A 17,972-nucleotide genomic window follows, 5' to 3' on the forward strand; every position below is an offset into this window, starting at 1 on the left:
CTTTGTTTGGACATAAGTGCAGCAGCGACAAATGCTGTGTGTCAGCTACGTAATTACTGCCTCTTAATAGCGCTGAAGTCTAAAACGATAACGGTTCCGCCTTTTTATGTAATGTCTTAGGTAGCTACTTAAAACAAAGCGTTTCAGCAGAACACTTCAGTTCTGATTAGCGACGGTCATACTGGGACCCCGCCCATCCCAGTGACAAAAATAACCATTTAGCTGAGTAACCGTGTTCCCTTACCCACGCACGAGCAACGGATGCGTCTCAAAAGAAGTACTGGTATCAGGTTTCTTATGCCCACTGCATGCATAATTTAATTACGAGTTGGTAATATTTAAAAACGAGAAACCAATACAATGCGAACATTAGCATAGTTGAGCAATGGGGTGGGTTTCGGTATTAAGAAATATATAATCAGAACTGATTGTGTCCGTGTGTAATCTGCCATACTGCTCTTCCAACTAAGAAAAATTGACGTGGGGTGTACTAGAGCATTCCATGTTTTTCAAGGCATGAATTTATCATTTTTAATGGTACTGTCAAAAGATAAAGAATTCAGCATCAAGATATAAAGAAGCAATGAAATATTGGCAACTATACCAAAATTTTCAGCATATCTATTCAAATGTAGGGGTAGATTGATATTTAAAAAGATAAATTAAGCTCAAGAAAAGGAAGGTTTTTCAATAAGTCAAACAATAACATAATTCAGAACTCCAGCACCATGGAATATACAGTATATAACAAAGAGTAAGAAGTATTGAGTTCTAGTCACTGGCAATAAAGTATATATTTTGAGAAAAAAAGAACAGCTTAATACTACCATGCAGCAAAAGGTCCTGTGTTGACAGTATAACAAGAGAAACAGCATTCATAGTTTTACTGATACTTGTATTATAATTATCATCAGCTGGAGCAGGCATTTGATAGCTACTGCTGGAAAGGCCTCCACCACACTTCTGTATATGTTACAGTCTTCCGCTGTAAGCAGACATATTGTTCTTATATGTCTTATTAAAGCCATCATCTCGCCTGATTTGGTCAGTTTACAATCCCTTGGATGTGAGTGATGAGCTTCCTTCACCTATCTACCTGTGCAGCCCATCTTTATTTCAGTTTACAGTAAAGCTATAACCATGTGTTCTATTCCATTTTTCTCTTGTCTCTCTGAATAATTCCCAACTTCTATCATCCATTACTTGCTAATCAACAAGCTTATGGCTGTAATGAAAATGAAACTCCATTTTTTTTTGGAGGGGGGGGGGGGGGGGTTCCTCTGTAACAAGGTAAACAGATGATGGGTATACCAAAGTAGTTCTTTACTGGATTTCAAGAGATAAGATGACAGCCTAATGTAAGGTGATTCGATGACAGAAAACATATATGAACGGCATGGATATGCATTGCTGAAGACCGCAGTGCATGAGAAACTCTAGAAGAAGCATTTACCTTGCAGTGGACATCAAATGACAGATGTTGATATGCACTTACGTTCAGACTTGTTCTACCAAAAGTTTTCTTCCCCCCCACTAGATGCAAACTGTACAAAACAAAGGTTGTTCAGAGATATTCTTCCTCTTTCCAATTTAAAGGTAAAAAAACTGATGTAGTGCTACTGAGAACAGTTTTTATCAGGTGAAATCTCCTTACCTGACTCCCCTTTCAATTCTGAATTTCTCACCTCCTCCTTCTTCTTCTTGTTCTTCTTCTTCTTCTTCCTCCTACTCCTCCTGAAATATTTCTGATTATGCAGGTCATTCTTACTATCCTGATAAAGTCAGTTGGAAGTTACAGATGTTACTCGTAACTTCAGCAGTATATTAATCTATGTTGAAACAATACCTTATTTCTCCAGGGTTGTTAGTGCAAATTTTGTTGCACTAAAGCAAAAGCTTTTTTTCAAAACCAGTGAATTACAGAGAAAGGTAATTATACTCTTTCCTCCAGTCTACAATTTAACTGACTATCGAAATGGATAAGTGTGCAAACTGCTAGAAAATCATCAGGAATAGCAGTCAGTGTGAGGAATGTAAGTGTTGTTTTCAATTTGGGATTTTACAACACAACCTACATGAGGAATGATGATGATCATGTTTGTAGTGATTGTCACACCCACTACAGAATACTGGAAAAAGAGCAGCCTATCTAGAAGCTTTAAGCCAATTTGGTAGTAACACAAGAGGAGTTACCAGTTTTATTAGCAGCAGTTTTCAGGAGTAATGTTACGGCTAGACCGGAAAACAGGATGATAGTCAGGATATCCAAATCATTGGCAGATCCAAGAGACTCTGTAAATCAGGTACCTCCAGTCTGGCTTCAGTACTTGTGAGACTGTGGACAAAAACATTTAGACAACCTAAGAAATTTTGATGGAGCCTCACTGTAGGTACAAGGCATAAGTTGCAAATTATGTCTAGGTAGAAAAGTCTTAAGAAGACCAAGACATCTTTTTTACTGTTTGGTGATAATGGGAGGGAAATGTCATACCTTGTACAGAACTCATTGGGAGAAACTTACCAGGTAACTGATATTTTTAACCAAAGTACGGGGCTCAGGAATGTCATCTATGATTAAGCTCTTTGGATAAGGTTCTGGAAAAATATTTTGTAAAAATAAAGGCCCATGCAAGCAACAGTTTGGACCATAACTTTAATTAAACAACTGAGGATGAAATGAGGCACATTGGTGAGAACACTTCTCACACTAGAGTGAAACCCATATCACTCTGAACCATGTGACAAGCCCTTGATGAAATATTATGTGGAACATGTTAACACAGAGCTTGAAAAATCACTTAGGAGAGAAGGATGTGCACTCACGTGTGACTGATGTAACACTGCACACTCACTGTCATACATGGCATGATTTACATCTGAACACTTGCCCAACTAATTGCCAGGAGCAACCGGTCTGACCAAAGCAGTATCTATTCCATTTGAGTGATTTTCAGTGTGTTCCCTTGACATTTTTAAGGGTAACTTTATTCGACAGAGAAAGCTGTAGAATAAATATAAACACAGTTGAAACAGTTACCATCAAAACTAAATACTGTAGCTTGGACAAGCCATGGATGGAAAGGAATACATATATAGTATCTTCAATTAAATCATCATAAGTCTCATTAAAAAAAACTATAAATAAATAAAGGTTGAACATCTCATATCCATACAGAAAACTGGTAAGATAGATGGCCTGTCAACAGATTTGTTGTGCATATCAGAACACTACTCCAAAATCACTACACTTGAATAGATTCATCTAGATTCACACAAGCCACTACTGCACTACTGGAGAACCAGTAAGAAGGAAGGGGGAGTGGCTTATATCCAAAAAAGTAGATTTAAGTCATTTAGATCATTCAGGTTAATGAATATTATGTTGCACAACACTTTGATTGCTGTGCCACAATAGTGGATCAGAAAACACACAAGCTTGTAATACTGATAATTTACAGACCACCAGTTGGAAGTATCATAAGCGTCATAAAGGAGCTAGAGACAGTTTTAAAATGCGTAATGTTATAGAGAATTAACTGGAGGATTATAATTTATGGGGACTTCTATGTTGACTCTTTTGTCAGACGATACTGATCAAGGACACCTACAATTGTTGATGCACAGCTTTGCACTATTTGCAACATTAACATTCCTTATGAGGATTGAAAAACATTGCTCAATAACAATTGACAATTTGTTTTTAAATCCAATACACTGCAGTGACTTAGTTGTAAAACCAGTAGCCATTGTTTTATCTGATCATGATGGTCAGATGCTAACAATAAAAGATACTGACCAGTCAGTCATCAGTGCAATGTCAGATACATTAGGAACATGTGGCCCTAAAGTAGTGAGAAAAACTATGGAAATGCCAGGAAATGTGGTATCACATCTGTGCATAAGTAGTTCACACTTGATCTACAAAGGTGTAGAATTCTGGTAGTGATATCCTGTACTTCATGGGATTAATGTAACAGTAAATCACTAACAAAATATGCAAGAGAAGCAGGCAGTCAATAAAGGAGCCAGGAGGACTTTAAAAAAAAAAATTGATATGTTACGGGAGCTCCCAGGAAATACAGGAGAAATGATCACCATGTATAATTTGTGAACTTGATAAAATGGTACATCTGAGTGATGGAATAGGTGGTGTTACACATCATTCTGGAAAGATCATAGGTATCCCTGCGTCTACCTTGCTAATACTGTAAATGATGCTCGTGAACTATAAAATGACAGAATAACTTAATATTTGAGAGAATGCAGTTTTTGGTATATACTTGCATGTGGCAAGTAATTGGAAGAGATGACGTGTCTTCAGAGTGGGACAGTAATTACAGTAACTAAGCAAGTTGCAGTATCTGCTGAGGGGCATTCTCAGTCTAGGTCAGAGAAGTGCATGGACCCTGGAGGAACAGCCACTGATGAAAATAGGGAAAGTGACTAAATTTAACAAATGAGTACAGTCTGTTGTTGTATTTTGATCTGTCAATGTGATATTTACATAGAGACTGAGAATTAAGCAATTATTGTAATGCCTTGTGCAAAGAAATGTTTAATATGAAGAGTTACTGTATTTTAGATCAAGAATGAATATCACATAGATCTGGTGGTGTCATATTTATTTATGCAGTTGGATATTGTGTTAAATTCTTGGCTGAAAGCATGTATTGCCAAATCTAAAGATGAAATTCTAGTTTTACCAAAGGTCAGGCATTAAGGTGAGCTTAAGCCACAATCAGAAGTCATCACTTAAAAGAAAAGCCAAACTTTTACAAAACAATTAATTGACACCGGGGAACATAAGAAAGATGTGACAGTAGATATAAAAGGAATTAAACTATTTGTTGCAAGGTTTGTAACAGTTTGGTGTAACTCCTGCAAAAGGATAATGGAGACTGTCATGGAACTTACACAGGATTCTACAGGGAGGAGTCTGCGGTAAGTTGGAGCTTTCTGTTGACCCAAGAGGTATCTACCTCATTGCTATCGTATGACTGTGTAAAATTGCAGTTACAACGATGGCTTCAGTTTCTTTTCTATTTGTCTCCAAATGACTCAGCTTCCATGCATCCTTCTTAAATCCACTCTATAAGAAATTTGTACTGATTACTGTAGTCTAGCGGTAATGACTGACTACTAATCGAACAGTCCTGGATTCCAATTTCGATCCGGGTTATTGCTTAGAGTTTGAATAAAAATCACTGGTAATGGTAGGTGAAGCCTTCTACATCTACATCTATACTATGTAAAGCATTGTGACGTGCATGGTAGAGGATATGTCCCATTGTACCAGCTATTAGGGTTTCTTCCTGTTCCATTCATGTATGGAGCATGGGAAAAATGATTGTTTGAATGCCTCTGTGCCTGCAGTAATTATTCTAATCTTATTCTCATGATCTCTATGTGAGTGATACAGTTGTGCCAGCCTACATATCTGCCATGCTTCCTCCCACATTCCTTGCTGGTAAACTGACTGCTTCCTTCCATGCCACTAGCCACCCAGTCCCTCTCCTTGCCTCCCACCTCCCTGTCACTTCACTCAACCCACCTCACACTACTGCCACCACAACCAACCCACCCTACTACTGCCACCACAACCAACCCACCTGCTAAAAATACAGCACTGGCACTGTTAGTCTAGTGGGTACCATAGAAGACGGGCAAGGAGAGGAGGGGGGGGGGGGGGGGGGGGGGAAGTGAGTAGCACTCATTTAATCTGAAAGTATTTCATCCTACAAGAACTTTCCTACAACATGATTAATACACAAGTTATTGTCACCACTTTGTCTCACAAGCAAAAACACACACCACAATTACTCTTTGTAACAAATTTCCCTCCCTGATGAATGCATGCCTTGGCTGAGTCTTGCCCTTAGGTCTTATTTGCAGGTGAAGTACTTGGAGAGGGGTGGGGGGAGGAGGGGAGGGGGTGTTTGTAATGTAGCAGAATGGGACAGTACATTAAGAACAGATCAATACCAGATCAAATGAAATCCACAATGCCTTGTCAGCTTGCTATTTCTGCATATAACGTCAATCTTTTGTGCTTCCAATGTTTTTTACCTGCATTATTTGTACTAAACAAACAGTATGGGATGTGGTTAGTCAACCTATTCGGTTATTTAAATAAATCTGGCACACAAACACCAAACCTCAGGAGCATCAGAACTGGGGGATTTATAACCTAGCTCAAGTAGCTATGGGGAAAAACATGTTTTTCCAGCTCCTGCTGTATTCGTTATCCCGGCACATTAATTTGGAGTAATATTGGCCTACTTTTCATAGCAGCCTATATGTCATGGACCAAAGCTGGTTTGAAGCCCATGACTTGAAGGCTATCCTGCACAACAGGCGTCTTTGGGAGTAAGAAGCCTGCAGTATCAACCTGTCTGCATTGCTACTTGTGTGGATGGGCATGGCAGAGGGATTGTTGAGATGGATAGAGGAGGTGATGGACAGTGAAAGGGGCCATGAGGGAATAGATAAGGAGAGAAAGGGCAGGAGGATATGAGCAGAGAGAGGGAGCCAGGAGAGGACAGACTGAGATAGGAGGGGTAGAAGGAGATAGATAGAGAGAGTGTGGAGGAGGAGGTGGATGTAGAGAGAGGGACAGGGTAGACGGACAGAGAGAGTGTGCAGATGGAAAAGAAGGAGGAGGCAGAGGAGATGAAAAGAGAGAGGGGTAGAAGGATGTGGTCAGGAGGGGGAGGGGAGGAAGGAAGATATGGTCAGACAGGGTGAGTGGAGGAGCTGGATAAAAGGAGAGAGAAAATAGATGAGTGGGATGGAGGAATGAAAGCAGCTGTCAGAAGGACAATGAGAGACTCTTTTAACGAATTTGAAAGCAATATTTTATCTGCAGATTCTAAAAATAACCCCAATAAGTAAAATCTATGAACGCTACAAATAATTCAATACCTTCTCTTGCTGACAGTACAGGTAATGTAACTGATGATGATAAACAGAAGGCGGAAATTCTAAACCTAGCTTTCAAAAACTCATTTATGATAGAGGACTGCAGCATCATTCCCCAATTCAACTATCAAACAAACGAAAGGATGGCTGACATAGAGTTTAGTGTATCTGGGACTGTAAAACAGTTAAGATCCTTAGACACCAGAAAGGCATCTGGCCCTGTAAGATTTTATGTTGACTATGCTACAAATATAGCACCATTCTTATCCGTCATCTATCAGAGATCATTGAAACGGCAAAAACTTCCATGGGACTGGAAGAAGGCCCAAGTCATAGCAATCTATAAAAAGGGTAGAAAATCGGATGAACATAATTACTGGCCAATTTCACTGCCATCGATTTGTTGTAGAATCGTGGAACATACTTTATGCTCAGACATAATGACCTTTCTAGACTCTGAGAAGCTCATCTGCAGAAACCAACACAGTTTTAGGATACAGCAGTCATGCGAGACACAGCTGGCCCTCTTTGTGCATGATATACAACAGGCTCTAGATACCAGCTCCCAGGTTGATGCCATATTTCTCTACTTTCGAAAGGCGTTTGACTTGTTGCTTGCTACAAAAAGTGTGCACTTACAGCGTATCCAATGACATATGTGGTTGGATAGAAAGTTTTCTAACAGACAGGGAGCAGTGTGTCGTCCTGAATGGGGTAACTTCAACAGAAACAAGAGTAACTTTAAATGTGCCCCAGGGCAGCGTAATAGGTCCTCTGCTTTTTACGATTTACACAAACGATCAGGTTGATGATATTGACAGCTCCTTAGACTGTTTGCTGATGATGCTGTAGTTTACAGGAAAGTAGTATCACACGAAAGTTGTGAGGATTTGCAGAAAATAAATGTGTGGTGTAATGACTGGCAGTTATTCTCAATATTAGTAAGTGTAACCTACGGCGTATAATGAGGCAAAAATCCCCATTAATGTATGAGTACAAAATAAATGATCAGTCTTTGGAAGCGGTAACATCGGTGAAGTATCTGGGTGTGACTATTCGAAATGATCTCAAATGGAATGATCAGACTACACAAGTAACGTGTGAGGCGAACTCTAGATTGCGGTTTATTGGTAGAATCCTGAACCGATGCAGTCCTTCAATAAAGGAAATAGCTTGCAATACGTTAGTTCATCCAGTCTTAGAGTATTGTTCGTCTGTATGGGACCCTTACCAGTTGGGTCTGATTCAAGAGATTGAGAAGGTCCAAAGAAGAGTGGCAAGATTTGTGACTGGTACATTTAGCCATCGCGAGAGCATTACAAATCTCATAGAAAGTTTGAAGTGGGACACACTTTCAGATAGATGACGCGCTAAACAGAAGGGGCTGCTCACTAAATTCCAAAATTCAATCTTCACCGAGGATGTAGAGCATATATTATTACCACCAACTTTCAAATCGTGTAATGATCATAATTCAAAGATAAGGGAAATAAGAGCTCGTACTGAGGCATTGAAACAGTCGTTTTTCCCTTGTGCGATCCACGAGTGGAAAAGAGGGGAGGAAATATGGCTTTGGTGCAAATTGTGCCCTCTGCCACACACCACTTGGTGGCTAGCGGAGTATATATGTAGATGTAGATGTAGATGTAGATGTAGATAAATAGTGGTGGGAGAATGAGGTGGACGAAGGTCAGAGGAAGGAAGAGATGGACACAGAGGGGGAGGAGGAGGAGGAGATGTGCCAAATCCATATGTGGGCAAAACCATTGGAAGAAGGCTACTCTATATATGTCTTATATTATATAAATCAGAGCAATTGTGTGTATGTTCGGGATTATCTCCCAAACCCCTAGATTGATTTCAGCCAGATTTGGTACAGAAACAGCAGGCCCCATGAGTATCATGAGGCCTGCAAAACTGGTTGATTTAGCAGGCTAATACTGTTCACACCTAATATGCCTGTTGTGTAAGGCAACCTGTATGCCAGGGACCGGGAAAAATGCATTTTTATCTGTACCCTCTATCCCTTTTTAAGCATAGGGATGGGGGGTAAAGGTAAAAATGTATTTTTCCCGATCCCTGGCATATAGATTGCCTTACACAATAGTCATATTATGTACGAACAATATCAGCCTGCTAAATCAACCAGTTTTGCAGGGTAACCTACATGGCAGTGGCAAGAAACAGTGTTTCAGGCCACAGCATGAAGGCTGCCCTGCATGATACATGGGATGTGTTGGAGCAGTATCAGTCTGGTATGCACAGTGGCCTGTACATCAGGTGCAACTAAATGGTTTTTCAAGTCCCATATGTGTAGCCTGCCCTGCATGACAGGTGTGTGTAGGAGTAGTATCGACAAGCCTTATTTAACTGTATTGTAGGGGCTCCACATTCCAATGAGCATGGCTGGGGACAAGTTGAGATTATTAGAGGAGAGGATGGACAGAGTGAGGGGCAGGAGGAAATGGACAGTGAGAACTGAGCAGGGTAGATGCATGAGGCAGGTGGACAGTGTAGAGGGATAGTGGGAAGGTTGAAAAGGAAGAATGTGAGATGGAAAGAGGGGAAGAAGGATATGGTCAGAAGGAAGGGATGGAAGAAATGGACAGATAGAGGGGGAGGAGATTAAGAGACAGAGAGAGTGGGGAGGAGGAGATGGAAAGATAGTGATGGAAGGATGATGTGGAAAGGAAGAGGTGGACACGGAGAGTGGAGGAGGAGGTGTGTTCAGTATATGTACATGTACATGTGTGTGTGTGTGTGTGTGCGCGTCAGGGGCACATAACAATTTGCAACCCCTGACATGTAGGCTGCCTCACACGACATACGTGTTGGGTTGCAGTAATAGAAGCCTGGGTTGTCAATCAATTTTGCAAGACAGCCTACACATCAGGGACAAAAAAAAAACTGTTTTCAAGCCCCTTACAAGTTGGTTGCCCTGCAGAGAAAAAGAGGGGAAGATGGGATTTACAAAGAGAGGGAGACAGGTAGAGGGAGAGATGAAATGGATAGAGAGAGAAGAGGGAGGAGGAGATGGACACAGAGTGATTGAGGAGGATGAGTAGAGGGACAGAAAAGGGAGGGAAGAGGAGATGGACAGAGAGAGGATAGGAGGAGATGGGCAGAGATAGGGAGCAGGAGGAGATGACAAAGAGAAGTGGAGGAAATTTTTGTGATGTATGTATCAAACATGACATGGGTGAAGCAATGGGAAAAGTCTGGTATATTATACACTACCCAGTCACATTAATGTGATAACCTGTCAAAAGCTTGACTATCCACATTTTGCAGTGCAGATTTCTGTGAGGCATGCAGAAAGAGAGTCAACGAAGTTCTTGAAGATGCTGATACGGATGTGGAGTTCTAATGATTTAGTGTCATGGCCAGCTGCAGTACGTTTTCAGGTGAGACCACTTCAGCTGTAAGTACTTTGTTTATAAGCATGACTGGTTTCACAGCATCATTAGGGGCAATAAAATAGTCATGTTTTGATAGAGAAAAGAGAATGGGTTGACCCAGCATTCATAGTGAACTATTTTTTGCTAAGTATCAGATGTCAGTTATGAAATAGTATTAAACAACGTAGAGCACTCCTGTAACACCATGAGTACCAATAGCTGTTGTGCTAATGGGTCCCAATATACTGGAAAAGTGATCAAACACTGACAGTATGTGATCATCTATGGAATTATGTAAAATTAAGCAGCACATTTCCCTCATTTACCGCCGCAAGCACGTGCACTGTCTGTGTAGTAACAGGCGGCTTATCAGGATGGAAGTTGCGAATAAACAGGAAAGGAAATGACTAGTATTGCATTTGAGGCTGAGGATGGTTTTGAGTTACAAGTGTAGGTAGTATTTGTGGAAATAAGCTCACTGATTCTACTCTGTCAGCTGGGACAGTAGTAGTGTTACCATTTAATACTCCTCTTTTGCCCAACCGATGTGGACCTGTATATGGAGCTAGAGGTTTGACACCATCTACATTTTGGGCACATTTGCAGATCCTGATGCACGAAGGTAGGTGCTGCTCCATGTTTGGAGGCTTGATGTGGTTTTCAAGTGACAAACAAAATCTGATGGACAACGGTCTGGTAGCTATGAAGATCTCAAATCGATGAATTAGGTGGGCAGCTGAATTGTTTTGCCATGTATGTGTTCTACTGATGATGACACTAAGTCCATTTTGTGAGTAGTGCAAAGACCAAGTAAGACTGTAGATAATGTGGTGGTTGTCCGGCGTGTGGTGTGACATGTTAAGGCAGCCCTTAGTGAATGGTACCCTCATTCGATGTCATTGCTTGCAAGGTAGTAACTGGTTGTTCATCAATGGAAAGTGACAGAATTTGCTGGATTTGGTTAAATAACTCTGAATCAAACTTGAATTATCTATAGTAATTTGCAGATGCCATCTGAAGCAAGAAATCCAATTTGAAAAGAAAGGCAAAGGCTAGTGTCTCTGTCAGTATGTAGACAACTGGTTCAGATACTAGCCATTGTGTAAAAGTCAATAGGCAGTCTGCTGTATTTATGGTACGTCATTTTCACACAAATTTCCCCATAAGTTATCATCTTTATACTGTTTTTGTTACTAAGTGGGTTCTTTTTGGTACCTCCTACATTTTCATCAATTTTTTGGCTCTCTGGATAGATTGTGTCTCTATATCTCATAGTTAATTGGTTATATTTGGCCTATTGTTGTCTGTTGGACTCATGGTAGGTGTTTTTAATTTTTAACTGGATATTCTAGCCCATTATTGATCTTTTATCACATTAGGGTGGGAGGATATTTCTTGGCGTTCTTTATAGTTTTTAAAAAATTTTTAGGCTTGGTTAAGCAACTATGGACCCTAATTTCCATTTACTAGACAATCTTCTGACTACATCATTTATTCATAGACAAGGAGTGTTCGGTCCTGCCCATGTTGCAACTTCAAGGTCTTGATTCACCATGTAAGTAATTTACTCCATTTCCCACTATTAATTGTAACTATGATTCAGCCACAATTGTAGTGGACACATTTTTTAATTTAACAGATTTAATCTGATGGTGTGGCTCCTAGGCTATGAAACTGGTTGTTGAACAAGTTAATTACAAGAGCAGCCAAGTGGTTATTATTCAATATGATCAGCAAGCAGTCAATGAATAACGTTGACCATTAGAAGCAGGAAGTGGCCTACAACATCAATGTGCACGTGTACAAAGTCCATTGCTGTGTATGAAGATTTTCCAATGGGCACATGCACATGACAGGCTATTTTACTGTGCTATTTCTGAAGTCGTGCATAAACCTACTCGTGACAATTATTCTAAAAAAACAGGCCAGACAAAACATTTTGACAGCAGGTGAGTCATTGCTCTAATGCCAGCATGGCAAAGGCTGTAGACACTGTCAAATACAGGTCTGCAGAAAGCAGATGGCAGCAACGGTGAGACTTTCGACTGGAAATGTCACAATATAGTTGGACATCATAACCAGGTATGTTGACAAGTTGTAATTGCTACAATACAGTACATCACACAGTAACTTCTGAAGTTTCTCATCAGATGCCCATATCTTTGCAAGCTGAACATCATCAATAAAACTTATCACATTGTTAATCCAAGACAGACAGTTGGAGACCACGTTGTTTACATAATAAATGTGCTGAATTGACGAATAATTTCCAGGTGGTTGGACTGCCATGGTGAACACTTGTTACCCTGTTTGATGGCATAGATAAGTGGTTTGTGATTGGTAAATATCACGAATTCTCTGGCTTGCAACTGTGTTCAAAAGCACCTGATTGCTTTCTTATATGGACAGAAGCTCACGATGATGAGTACTTCATTCCTATTGAGATGTGGAAAACTTGTGTGAGAAGAAGGTAGGTGGCTGCCATTGACTTGTGCAGCAACTCTGCACCAATAGCTGTCTCTCTGGCACTGATTACTAATATTAGTGTTGCATCCAATACAGGGTGTTAAAAAAGTACAATATTTGCTAGGCTTTGCTTTGCTGCTTTAATAGCAAAGCTCATCTCATCTGTCCAGTGGATGGCCGAATTCAGTCAGTAGAGTGGGACAGATATTGCAGGTAAAATTCATCATCCCTAAGAAATGGTATAGCTCCTTGATGGTTTCCAGATGTGGGATCTTCATGATGGCTTCCAGTTTCTCTGGTAGCAGCAATGACCATGGAATTGTTCTTGCCTTCAGCACACACTAATCATCACACAGGTGCCACAAACCACCCTTTTTGAGTACAAGATGGAGGGATGAAGACCAAGGACTAAAAGAGGGATGAATAATACCACCCTAAGCATTGAGTTAAACTCTGCCTTTGTGATCGTGAGAGGGTTGGGAGCTAAACATCTAGGACAGCATGAAACTGGTGGACCATTGATAATTTTGACAAAATGCAGTTGCAGTGTTGTGACATACCTCCCTTGACGCATCAGTGGTCTGCTTATAGCTGGAAACTGATCTAGCAAGTAGGCATTTCTGCTTTTAGCTGCCTGCAGTAGCCTGACACTATGAATCACTGCACTGTGTTTGAATCCAGCAGCAGAACTTTTGGTGACATTGTCAATGAGGCAGGCATTTGCTACATCAGGTAACATGTGGTAATATACTGAGACATCAGTTCCACATATAAGCTATGTGCCATTCACCACACTAAAATTCCAGATGAAGGCACAAAACAGCCCCAAGTCCAGCTCAGCACATTCCATATCATAAGTGGCTATTGATGACTTATTAGTAACAGAATGTCAGAACAAAGTTGGCAGCCAGCAGTTATATAGGAAAGTGTATGGGTAAATGCACAAATCTGAGCCTGCATCTGAAAGAAATTTCCATCTACTCTCCCAGTCACTAGTACAGAGACTGTCTAACAATCCAATGTGCCTATGTCCAACTGCCATTGCCATTTGAGTAGGTGCAAGGTAAGGTGCACCTGATCAAATTTCCAGTGAAACCAACACGATGTAGGTGACTGCTCTGCACCACTTGCAACTGACGAGTTCATTCTGGAATAACTGCAGGGCCTTCTATGTCACAGAGGGAAGTTCAGTTTTGAAAATTATTTGTTTGTTGTGTTATATCTGTGATGTGATGTAAATCACATTTTAATGCAATAATCTAGTTGCATGTGCAAGTGAATTTGAAAAGACTGTTTGTGTAACTCTGTGGAAATAAAATCAAATGCAATGAAAGTAAATATTCCCATTGATTTGTAGCACTGGGATACTTCAGTGACCAATTGTGTTGTTTTCAATAATACATACAAAGTGTGCATAAAGTCCGGGAACACTTTCAATTATTTATTGCACAAGAACTAAACATTGTACAGATTTCATACATATTGCATTTTGAAGATAAACTCTGAAAGTTTTTTTACAAACATTCAGTAAGCGAACCATGAGTGACCTGGCAGACATCAATGCAGTAACCAAATTTTAGCCATACCCATCCCAGCATGATGTCGTCGACTGGCCGTATTCTCTCCCGGAGCTCTGCTACATCACATGGTAGAGGTGGTACATACACCACATTTTTAATGTCTTCCCTAAGAAAAAAGCCACATGGAGTGAGATCTGGTGATCGGGGAGGTCATTTCATGAAACAGCTGTCCCTTCTGTAGTACGGCTGATCAATCGATGTGGCAGCTCCGTGTTCAGGTACCCAAGAATTTCATGATAAAAATGGGGTGGAGCCTCATCCTGCTGAAAGATGAAGAGAGAGTCTGATTGCATTTGAGGCATCAGCCATTGCTGCAACATGTCTAAGTGGGAATATCCAGTGACAATGCTCTCGGCAAAGAAGAATGGCCTGTACAGTTTTCGACATGACAAGGCACAAAAAACACTTACCTTTGGGGAATCACACTTGAATTCAATGCATTCATGTGGATGCTTTGTACCCCAGATTCGACACTTATGCCTATTATTTTTCCCATTAGCGTGAAAAGTGGCTTCTTCGCTAAAATATTAGCAATCATCAATGACATCCCCATCCTCATTCAGTTGTTGCAACTGCAAACAAAACTCAAATCGTTTGTCGATGTCGTCATCATTGAGCTTCTGCACTAGCTCCAATTTGAATGGTTTCATAGACAGCTTCTGCTGCAGGACTTTCCACACTGTCATTGGAGCCATTTCGAGTTCACAGGATGCATGACGCACCGATTTCTTTGGACTCCTTATGAATGTCTCTCGTACACGCTCCACATTTACTTCCCTCACACTGGGATGCCCACTTCTCTTTGCCGGGCACAAGCAACCCATGGTAACGAATTTGTTGTGCCAGTGGTAAATAGCCCTTCTTGTTGGTGGCTTCTTACCGTACTTGGTTCTAAACATCTGTTGAACAGCTGTAGCATACTTATTTTTGTCAAACTTCACCACACAGAAAGCTTGCTCCGCACCTGAACTTGCCACGTTTGCAACTAGCGCTAACTATCGGCAAATGCTGTGGCAGTATATGTGAAAAAAACTTTCAGGGTTTCTCTTAAAAATGACATATGTGTGATATCTGTACAATGTTTGATTTTTGTGCAATAATTGAAAGTGTTCCCAGACTTTATGTACACCCTGTATTAACATCTGACCACGGCAGTGTTTTGACTGATTACATTTCACATTCAATGTGATGTGGAAATTCTAATGAACTGCTAACAGTCTGAAGCATTGATTTTTTTAGTGCTGTATCTCCAGGGTTTTGTGCATCTCAAAATGCAAATGAACATTTGAAAGCTCATGTACCAACCATGGAGAGGTTCTGTGACAGTTTCGAGATACCCTGTAAGAAACAAAATTATCCACTAGAATTCAAATCCAAAGTAGTAGATGCACTCTGCAAGTAGGGAAAAGCCATGTCAAAAAAAAGAAGTAGCCTTTCAGCCAGTGTAGAGGCAGAATTATTATACAAGAAGCTTCAGAGTTCAACAAAACCAGTTTCAGTTAAGTCCATCCAAATTAATGCAGTATGTCGTTGGCCTCAGGTTACAAATGCAAGGCAGGGATTTAAAAGATCAAATTCTAAAGGACAGGCACTATTCATTTGTGGTAAGTTTAACATTCATCTTTGCCCAAACAAAAGTGTAAACTTCATCTGAGAATTCCAGTTACATATAATTAATGAAAATATATTTCAGCTTGTATTTTTTGTTTTTAATCATTTTTAAATCCTATTACTGCATCATCAAAAGTTAAATAAATATTTAATATTAAATGAAGTGTCATAAGTGTTCATTTCTCAAGGCCTGTTGTCAGAAATATGCTACACTCCTGGAAATGGAAAAAAGAACACATTGACACCGGTGTGTCAGACCCACCATACTTGCTCCGGACACTGCGAGAGGGCTGTACAAGCAATGATCACACGCACAGCACAGCGGACACACCAGGAACCGCGGTGTTGGCCGTCGAATGGCGCTAGCTGCGCAGCATTTGTGCACCGCCGCCGTCAGTGTCAGCCAGTTTGCCGTGGCATACGGAGCTTCATCGCAGTCTTTAACACTGGTAGCATGCCGCGACAGCGTGGACGTGAACCGTATGTGCAGTTGACGGACTTTGAGCGAGGGCGTATAGTGGGCATGCGGGAGGCCGGGTGGACGTACCGCCGAATTGCTCAACACGTGGGGCGTGAGGTCTCCACAGTAGATCGATGTTGTCGCCAGTGGTCGGCGGAAGGTGCACGTGCCCATCGACCTGGGACCGGACCGCAGCGACGCACGGATGCACGCCAAGACCGTAGGATCCTACGCAGTGCCGTAGGGGACCGCACCGCCACTTCCCAGCAAATTAGGGACACTGTTGCTCCTGGGGTATCGTCTCCATGAAGCTGGGCTACGGTCCCGCACACCGTTAGGCCGTCTTCCGCTCACGCCCCAACATCGTGCAGCCCGCCTCCAGTGGTGTCGCGACAGGCGTGAATGGAGGGACGAATGGAGACGTGTCGTCTTCAGCGATGAGAGTCGCTTCTGTCTTGGTGCCAATGATGGTCGTATGCGTGTTTGGCGCCGTGCAGGTGAGCGCCACAATCAGGACTGCATACGACCGAGGCACACAGGGCCAACACCCGGCATCATGGTGTGGGGAGCGATCTCCTACACTGGCCGTACACCACTGGTGATCGTCGAGGGGACACTGAATAGTGCACGGTACATCCAAACCGTCATCGAACCCATTGTTCTACCATTCCTAGACCGGCAAGGGAACTTGGTGTTCCAACAGGACAATGCACGTCTGCATATATCCCGTGCCACCCAACGTGCTCTAGAAGGTGTAAGTCAACTACCCTGGCCAGCAAGATCTCCGGATCTGTCCCCCATTGAGCATGTTTGGGACTGGATGAAGCGTCGTCTCACGCAGTCTGCACGTCCAGCACGAACGCTGGTCCAACTGAGGCGCCAGGTGGAAATGGCATGGCAAGCCGTTCCACAGGACTACATCCAGCATCTCTACGATCGTCTCCATGGGAGAATAGCAGCCTGCATTGCTGCGAAAGGTGGATATACACTGTACTAGTGCCGACATTGTGCATGCTCTGTTGCCTGTGTCTATGTGCCTGTGGTTCTGTCAGTGTGATCATGTGATTTATCTGACCCCAGGAATGTGTCAATAAAGTTTCCCCTTCCTGGGACAATGAATTCACGGTGTTCTTATTTCAATTTCCAGGAGTGTATATACCCAGTTATACCTGACAGGTATAATATATCTTATATAGATTTGACCTTATGTACTCTGTAACACTTCATTACTAGTAACAAAAGATGATTTTTTACTTTTCTTTTGCGTTGAAATTTATTTGGGTATGAAGGGGTTAACTCAAGATGGAAGACAACTACTCCAGAGCATATGAAGTAATGTGTTACAATATATGACATAGCTCCATTCAGCAGTACTAAACAGTCCTCCAAAGTAGCATGTCGAGTCAAGAATTTAACAATTGCAAATTTCAGGGAAAGCCTACAGCAGCTAGACTGGGATGAGGTGTACCGTGAACCTGATGCCAATTTAAAATATAATTTATTTCATGACACTTTTGTAAATGCATTTGAAAACTGCTT

The 17,972-nt window shown here is 41.4% G+C and overlaps 1 long non-coding RNA gene across 1 annotated transcript in view; it reads left to right on the forward strand.

The window, feature by feature from the left end:
- The first annotated feature begins 230 nt into the window (after positions 1 to 230).
- LOC126184713 (uncharacterized) overlaps positions 231 to 17,972 on the forward strand; it is a 66,392-nt gene continuing 48,650 nt past the window's right edge. Inside the window, exons 1-2 of the long non-coding RNA XR_007536865.1 lie at positions 231 to 283; positions 10,210 to 10,322. This is a non-coding gene — a long non-coding RNA (uncharacterized LOC126184713). The remainder of the gene's footprint in view (positions 284 to 10,209; positions 10,323 to 17,972) is intronic.

This window comes from Schistocerca cancellata, chromosome 1 (assembly GCF_023864275.1).
Source record: "Schistocerca cancellata isolate TAMUIC-IGC-003103 chromosome 1, iqSchCanc2.1, whole genome shotgun sequence".
Lineage (NCBI taxonomy): Eukaryota > Metazoa > Arthropoda > Insecta > Orthoptera > Acrididae > Schistocerca > Schistocerca cancellata.